The sequence below is a fragment of the Engraulis encrasicolus genome, chromosome 5, assembly GCF_034702125.1.
Source record: "Engraulis encrasicolus isolate BLACKSEA-1 chromosome 5, IST_EnEncr_1.0, whole genome shotgun sequence".
NCBI classification, from domain to species: Eukaryota; Metazoa; Chordata; class Actinopteri; order Clupeiformes; family Engraulidae; genus Engraulis; species Engraulis encrasicolus.
The window spans coordinates 41,176,995-41,185,973 of record NC_085861.1 but is presented as its reverse complement, the minus strand read 5'-3'; the positions used below and the strand labels follow the sequence as shown (position 1 = coordinate 41,185,973).

General features: G+C 41.7%; 1 long non-coding RNA gene across 2 annotated transcripts in view; it reads right to left on the bottom strand.

Annotated features, from left to right (window-relative positions):
* LOC134449455 (uncharacterized) overlaps positions 1 to 4,479 on the bottom strand; it is a 39,723-nt gene extending 35,244 nt beyond the window's left edge. For both annotated transcript variants that reach the window (XR_010034964.1, XR_010034965.1), the window contains exons 1-2: positions 4,392 to 4,479; positions 3,946 to 4,080 (exon numbers count right to left, since the gene is read on the bottom strand). This is a non-coding gene — a long non-coding RNA (uncharacterized LOC134449455). The remainder of the gene's footprint in view (positions 1 to 3,945; positions 4,081 to 4,391) is intronic.
* Positions 4,480 to 8,979: the final 4,500 nt, after the last annotated feature.

The window sequence follows — 8,979 nt, the reverse complement described above, 5'->3', positions numbered from 1 at the left end:
CCTGACGCGTGGTTAACCCAGTCACTCTGACTAGTCTGGCTCCCCCGAGAAGCTGCACCGCGGGGTATGAAACTTTTAAATCACAATTGTGCGTGGAGATGAAGACAGATGTGCTCTAGGAATTAAATGGCTGCTCTCAGGCTGGTTAGTGTTTGATTTGTGTGTGTGTGTGTGTGTGTGTGTGTGTGTGTGTGTGTGTGTGTGTGTGTGTGTGTGTGTGTGTGTGTGTGTGTGTGTGTGTGCATGCGTGCATGCACGTTCCAGTGCGTGAGAGAGAGAGAGAGAGAGAGACAGAGAGAGACAGAGAGAGAAATAAACTGAGAGAGAGAGAGTGTGAGAGAGGTGCGAAGTGGCACTAGGAGAAGGGCTTGTTTGCCTTTTATCCAATCACAGCTGCTAATGCAGTCAGTAATTGCACAAATGTAAATTTAAGATGACCATCCTGAAGTTATCTTACGGTGTAGAGCATTTAACTGTCCGAAGAGTGTTGTCTAGCTCCTCTTTTTAAATGAAGTGTATCTCACCTTGGTGTTCTATTGCTTGCATATCAGAAGCAGAACATAAAAAAACCTTTTGCATTGCTCAAAAGGATGACCAATGCATACTACAACTCATTTTGTTGGTCTTTTTGACTTTATTGATGATAGGCCAGTATGAGAGGTGGACAGGAAGCGAATGGGGAGAGAGACGGGAAGGGGTCGGCAAATGACCCAGGCCGGAACCCTCGAACCCGGGTAGCCAGCGTAGCAGCCCAGTGCCCTACTGTTAGAGCCACGGTAAGGCCATACTACAACTGATTTCTCAGTTCTACTTGTAGATCTAAAAATATGGCTAGCAGACTAGGACAAACAAACAGCGCTCCGTTAAATTACACACTACACAACAGAACTCTTAAAAACGTTAGATAATATATATTTAGTTATTATTGAAAAAGACTCCGTAAACCTGAACACTCCTCATTTAATAACATCCAGAGATGTGACATTCTATGTGGCATTTGAATATCTACATTTTTTTTTCTCTTACTGCCTCTCCTAGCTCATTCATCTTCAAAACTTTCTACGTGTATACTCACAAACTTCCAAAAATAAGTGACCTGTCACAGCTGAAAATGTCTTTGAAATGTCTTTTACCTAGCAAAGTTTTTCCATGCCCACACACACATTGCCATATGTGTTTATGAATGAATCTGCATATGAAATTTAAAAAATAAAATAAATATAATGCATATGGAGTATACAGATGAACTGGGTATTTACACTGACATGCAGAACTGCACTGAGGGAAAATGCAAAACACTCGGAAAAGCAGTGGGCATGGAAGTTTATGTTTCAGTGTTGACCCCATGTGGCTGAAATTTATGCATGCAGGGCGAGAGAGAGAAAGAGCAAAAGAGAGTGTGTGTGTGAGAGAGAGAGAGAGAGAGAGAGAGAGAGAGAGAGAGAGAGAGAGAGAGAGAGAGAGAGAGAGAGAGAGATGGAAGATAGACAGTATGCCTAGTACAATACGACCGTGGAAGCAGTAGGGCCTAATATAACACGGGATGTAAGCTGATGACTTGAAGACGCATAATGTTTACAGAGTGTGATAGAGTCACGTAACATAAACAAGATATATTTTAAGCTTTCACATTAGCCTAGTCCTGAGTAATGGTAATTTCAGTTACTAAATATTAGGTCTACTCTTATGGTACAGACACAAAAATCATTATATAAAAACATAGCAAATAGCTAATATCCATTTTAAAAAAGTAGGCCTATGTCTTCATATTTGTTGTTCCATTTCACTATCAATATTTTGTGGGCTAACATGTGGGATAACAAATGATGAATGTATGTTTAATGGCACTGCAAGGCAATGCAAATTATCTGGTGAAACTTTTGACACTGATGGGGCCTAGCTTGCTGACCACAATCAGGGCTGCTGACAGCTTTTCCCAGACCCAGGACTTGTAATCTGAAAGGGCCACCCGTCTACACTAGGCCTAGGCCTAATACGCCTACAATATATTGTAAAACCCACAATTTTCTGCCCCTTCTGTGCCTGGGCCCAGGTTGATTAACCCTTTTGTGCACGACTGTTGGCTTATAACCACATGTCCAGTTTTAAATGAATACAATTCCCATACCATTTACATTATGGCAAATCAAATGCAATTGACCCAATAACCATTTCACTCTGCTCCAGTGTTCGAATTATCCACCGGGCTTCGGGGGGGTCGGACTTTTTGCCCCGACCAAAAAAAAAACAGGCGAGATACTTTTTTTCTTGGAGTGGTAATATACTGTACAAAATGTAATACAACAACAGAACTTTTATGTGACGTGATGTGCAAAACAACAACAGCAATATGCTATTTGCAAACTGCCTGCTAGAGCTCATCATATGAATCAAGTGACCACGTTTGCGGGAAGATCACAAAGCACCCATCTCAGTAGCCTATTGGCGTTTCCAGATTTAGCTGTTTTGGATGAACATCTGCGAGTAAAAGTGGATATTGGACAGGGTTTTCATGTACATTTGTGGCCATAGAAATAGGCCTTAGTAGAAAATAGTTTAGACTGCCTTGGTTTAGATGTAATGCCACCAAGCGGAGTTTGAGCTGTTTGGAGTGGAAATCATCTGTCACTGGTAACACTGCCTATGTGCTGCGCGCAGTGAACTCTATTCGGCAACACCGTCAGGTTCAACAATCCAGAGCGAGCACGACACCGGAGAAAACTGATGCTCTGATTCAACCACCTAGTAGCCAACGTTTACAGTTGGCAACAACAAGCACAGACGCACAACCAACTCACTCAATGCTGAACAAAAGAAAACCGAGCCAACTTCAAAACTGATGTGGCTTTCCAAAAGCAAACTAGCAACTAACATTATGTAGTGAGTGACCACGGAAACACAACCAAGAACTTCGTGTCAAACAGAAAAGTGAACCCAATGACATACAGAATCAAGCTGTAAATTATCAGAATTACAACTCCCAAATTCCACATAGAGCTAGCTTGTAACGTGTGCGCTGTTCTTGAGATTGAAGAGTGCTATCAGATGCTAGTAGCCTAGTCATGGAAAGTACTGCTAGATGCTACATGATGGCATCTAACACAGTCAAAATAATAATTACTCCTATATTTGTCACGGCGGACAAAATGTAAAAATCCAATTTTCCTACCTTTCTGCTGCTATCCATTTGCCTCGCTAGACAGCTTGTTTGCTATCCATTTGCCTCGCCAGACAGCTTGCTTGACACAGCTATCCTTCTTGGTTTGTGGAGTCTCACTATCCATTTGCGCCTTCTTACTTAGTAAAATTATAATATTCCAATTATGCTTTAAATACATGATGAGCCTCGTCCTTTATTTTCTGTCATCAAGTACGCTACGTGTAGATTATTAGAGCAGTCCACCTCTTTCACTGAGACCCCTTGTGCATGTTGACTTTGATGGAATTCTGATGTGGGCTATCGTTTTTTTTTGCTCTCGTGGGGGAAAGTGAATTGGCGGTCACCTGTCTCGAGTGTTAGTAAGTTCAGTTATTTAAAGTTGAAATCATATTAGTTTCATGTATATTTCTTTCACAAATCACGGGGATCCTTCACCTTGACCCCCCTCGCTCGCAGCTGTAACACATGAGTTCACGGCGCACCAGAACCAACCCTGCCGAATGTTTTGACAACTCTCAAACTGCGAGGATGTGAAACGTCCGCTGGTGGTACAGTCCATTGAAGGGGTGTTCCAAAAACTCATGTTATTTTGTTATTCATAGTACACGTTCAAAATTACAAGTAACAACACACTTTTAACATCTGATTTTTAACAATACCTCAATGTTTCCAGTACCCCCCAAAAGTGTAATTTAGTCCCATTTGGGGGGTATCAAGTCCCAATCGGGAGGGTCAAACCCCCCCGGTACCCCCCGTAATAATCTGCAATGTATCAATAAGCTTACCGGCAGTCAGGTGTTCTACACATTCACATTGATTCCACACCTTTCCACTCCAGGAGAGGGCGGGAGCATGGACATGGTGTGTTGACACATCTGGCAAACCCTGGCCGTTGTTCAAGAGTCGAAAACCTGTCTGGCCTGCTGAATATAACCAGAAAGAACAGGTAAACAGAACATGTAATTACACTATAGGCTACATCAGGTCACTTTGCTATTCTTTCTTTTTCAAACACAGGCACGAGCTAGCAATGTTAAGCTCAGCTGAATTTAAGTTTGTCCGAATTTCATTACGAAATTAAGACGTAGGCTAGTACTGAATGTGAAAAATAACGCTAGATAGGTAACCTATCTAGCGTTATTTAATGGGCTAACTTCGTAAGAATTGGTCAGTTATGTTCGGCCACCCGTTTTGCCATAGCCTAATACGTCCATGATGCTCAAATATTGACCTTAATAAACTTGTCTCCCGTCTTAGATTCCAGCGCGTGTTCAGTCTTCAACATTTTCGAACATTTTCGAAAGTGCTCGACATTGGTGCTGCATATGGACGACCTTCAAAGAGCTGCTGGAAATTGTGTGAGTTGCGCCATAGGCTATAGGCTATTCAAGCTACATTGTTGCTGAGAATGTAGCTTGTAATTTGTATGGGATAGCTTCTGAGAGGTTGATAGGCTACAGTCTGAATGTCTGATGAAATGTAGCCTCAATTTGTTTTAGGAATAAAACACCAAATGAGTATCTCATTAGGGAAATTATACAGTAGGCCTATACTCAGCATTAGCCAAAATGTAAGTTAGCCTTGTTCAAAATTAAGTCAACAGTTAATTATTCTGCTAGGCTATATATCATATGCAAGCAGTGGTATGGTAGCCTATGCAGTGTGTGCATTCAGTGGAGTGTGGTGTATTTTTCATTTCCAATGACAGTAAATTGCACTTATCTGACACTTGTATCCAAAGCGACTTACACTTTATTTAGGTTCAAGGTATTGGTTACAGGCCTTGGAGCAATATGGGGTTAGGTGCTTTGCCAAAGGGCACTTGCTCATAGATGCAGGTGCTGGTAAGGGTGGACCATCTACCTATCTAGAAGTAAGTACATCTGATTATTTAAAAAAAAAAAACATCAAACATCAGGCAGGTATCAGTCATTAAGGGAGAGATGAAAGGGGCAGTGAGATGCAGGGGTGGAAAAGTAATTTATTACTTTTACTCAATATTGTACTTGAGTAGCTTTTATGAATACTTTGTACTTTTTAAGTATTTTTTTAAATTAATACTTTTACTTGTACTTGAGTACATTTTGACCCAAGTACTTTACTCAATTACACTGGAACCTGGCCTGAGTACTGAGTAAAAAAAATTGACTGAGAGACAAAATGCCATGCACAATAATGCCACAATCCGCCGGAAATGAAATATTGTGCAGGATGGCACACAGCATTTCCACTATTTTACTATCTTGTATCAATGTATTGGATGATGGCTGGTGCCAAGCAAGAGATAGAGGTTATGGAGGACGATATTCAAGAAAAATAAACATGACATTTTCAAGAGGAAAGCTAATTAAAAGTAACTAAGTACTTTTTACTCAAATTACATTTTAAGTGAAGTACTTTTTACTTTTACTTGAGTAGATTTTTAGATAGGTACTTTTACTTGTACTTGAGTAGAATTTCAGCAAAGTAAAGATACTTTTACTTGAGTACACATTTTCTGTACTCTTTCCACCTCTGGTGAGATGATATGAGGGTGTTGTTGCAGGGTGAAGTGGAGCTCAGGTGGAGAGCGGAGTAAAGCTGACAGAGGCAGCAGGCATCATGATGCAGCAGGTACAAACACAGCAAACATCTTATCTCTTTGCCTTCTTTTTGCAGTTTGCACACTTACAGTATACTATGTTTGCTAGGTGGTCAGTTGTCCCGGGCCCAGGGAGAGATGGGGCCCAGAATTGGGTTCCCATTACATGTGTGATGTATGTATTAAGCAGTGGTACCTTTCAGATGACTTTGTTCCGGGCCTAGCCAAAGCTATCACCAGCCCTGGATATGTCAATCTCATGTTCTTCAGTTTTGCTATTGTAGTGTGCTTGTAAAGGTTGGTTGCTAAAATTGCCTGGTGTGAGGGGGATGTTGCATAACCCTGACAACAATGTTCATAGACTGTTAATATTCATAGTACATTTAATTTTGCACACTGCCCATTACACATGCATTTATTGTCTATTACACATGCATTTTGATCACCTTCCTCAGGTGAGGGACTGAACAGCCATAATGTTGTGTGCAAGAAATAGGACGGTTTTGTGCAGGATTTTTGTGTACTGCTTTAAAGCCATAGTCGTGGTTATATTCGAAGTTCCCATTCTATTGAGTTGTTCAAAAGTGATCTTTGTTGAGTGTATACTATACTGTACTGTAAATTCACGAAAGAAAAAGCTGCATGTATTGCTTCACAACAACAGAATGTTCTCATTAGTTCGCCTTATCTTCTTATTTCATTATTCATCAAATTTCTTTTGTTATCTTTATACCCCTTTTGAACCATTTCCTCTTGAAACATTATGGAAATGTGGTTTATAGAATGTATTGTAGATGCTTTGTCATGGCTCTTAGTCAGAACTACATAAATGTTTGTGTGTACCTTTGTATGTATATAGGCCTACTATATACTATATATATATATATATATATATATATGTGTGTGTGTGTGTGTGTGTGTGTGTGTGTGTGTGTGTGTGTGTGTGTGTGTGTGTGTGTGTGTGTGTGTCTGTGCCCTGGTCGACCTTGCACCCCACACCACGCACACAATGAGATTATATGTTTGTGATGTTCATCTCGGCACAGACATATTCAAGGCCCATTTATTTGGAATTGCTTTTAGTGTAATTCAATAAAAGCCTTTTCTTCATTTATTTCCATGGTGAAATTTTCTGCCGAGACCATTCAGCGCCCTGCTCCCTTCATTAGTGGTAATAATAACAACAATAATAGCAATAACAATTTGGAATTCGGTTATTACAATGATTCCCCCTCCTCCTCATCACCATCAGCATCAATAACCTCAAGGTTTATATCTGACAGGGATGGGCATTAGGCCTTTATAGAAATGATTGAATCAAGCTACCCCCACCTCCATCCCACCCCCTCGCCATGTTAGAGAGCCCCAAAGAAATGCATCAGCACAAAAGGGAATATGGAGTCGAGACACAAGACATTATTACATTCACCCTGATCTTATTTCAGAAGTAGATTAAGCCCCCACCCCCACCCCCGCCCCCACTCCCTGTCCCTCTATACCTTGGTTACCTCATGCGCATGTACAGTAGCATCAAAGGGATCTATTAGGGGCCTTTAATAGCCCTGTTTTTGTTTAGAGGAAATGAATCTCTGCATCTCTCTCTCTCTCTCTCTCTCTCTCTCTCTCTCTCTCTCTCTCTCTCTTTCTCTCTTCGGTGCTTGTTTTGTAGATGGTTGCCACTTTGAAACAGGAGATAAATATTATGTTTTTAAAGGGGAAGCGATGAATGAGTGAAAAGAAAGTGTTTCAGTTGAAAGATTGAGAGACGAGAGGAGGGTAGACTAATTTGTGTTTTTTTGTACTTTTCATCATATTGTTTTGGAACTGGAAGAGATTCTCCAAGTGCCCATCCAGGGAGAGGCGTTCTGGCTCCCAGCATGGTCACAGCTTTTTGGTGATCTCGGTAAGCAGAGCAGCATCCAGAACACACACACACACACACACACACACACACACACACACACACACACACACACACACACACACACACACACACACACACACACACACACATACATGCACGGCCACAGTAGTCAAAAGTGGGAAAAAGAGCACCGCTAAAAAAGAGAGCGAGTGTGTGACATAAATATTTGAATATTCTCAGACGCTCCGTAAACCAGCTTAAATTGGATCATTTCATTGAGCCCGCTCTGCCCTGCCAAAATGCCAAGAGAGTGTGGGCCTTGGCGGGGGGAAAAGCTCCCATGATTAGCCCCTTGGCCCTGCCCACCCTCCCGCGCTATCTGCTGACACAGAGTCTAGCCCGGGGCTCCGCTGCCATCCCCGGCCAGCCTCCTGCTGAGACTGCTGGAGGTGGCCCAGCACTAACACTGGCCACTGGGCTCGGGCTTACCGGCACAGGCAGGACCCACCAGCCTCTCCATCCCTCCCTCCCTCCCTCCCATCCTCCCATCCATCAGACCATCATCTATCTGTCCCTCCATCCGTCCACACTCCCGCCTGCCCACCTGCCGGCTTGTCTGTCTGTCTGTGGCCTACATTGAGGAGTGGAGTCTTGATGGCATGGCTGCTGTTTAGTTCTCGAGGGTTTTCGTGGCCAAAATCGTTGTTTTTAAGGGTGGCTACTGTACTGTTGCAAGCAGTACTAATGTGCTTATGCAGTATACTGTAGCTGTCAAGATATGTGTGGGCATGAGACGAGAAACAAAGTCTCTGAACTATTGATATTGATTGTTTCATTACGTTGATACCCAACTTAGTCTTTGCGCCTTTGACATGGAACGCTTTCATACAAAGATAGTGATAATAGGTAATTGCCTGGATTTGGCAACAAGAATGTGTCAACGGAAATGGGGTCTGTGCAAAAAATGTTCAAATTTGCTCATACCCATAGGTACTCACTTACATAACTGAATTATTTCAAATACACACCCTTTTTTATTATTGAATGTCCACTTTAATTGCTGTTAAAGGCTGTTTGACAGAAGCAATGACTCATGTTTGCTAGAGCATGTAGGCTGTGGCTGACTAAAAAAAGATTTATCGCAGTCAGTCAGATTTATCAGTCTATTTCAAGCACAAAAGAATACAAGGATTGCCAACTTTATTATTAAATCCTGATTTCTTAATGACAAAATCTCCAGCAGTGATACAATAAAGAATGGCCGCTCAGAACACAAAGATGGTCTCAGATCGGCAGTGATTCAGGGTTCCTCCTGATTGTATTTCTCATTTGACAAAAAATACCGGTACAATTGTATTATGTGTTAAGATTATG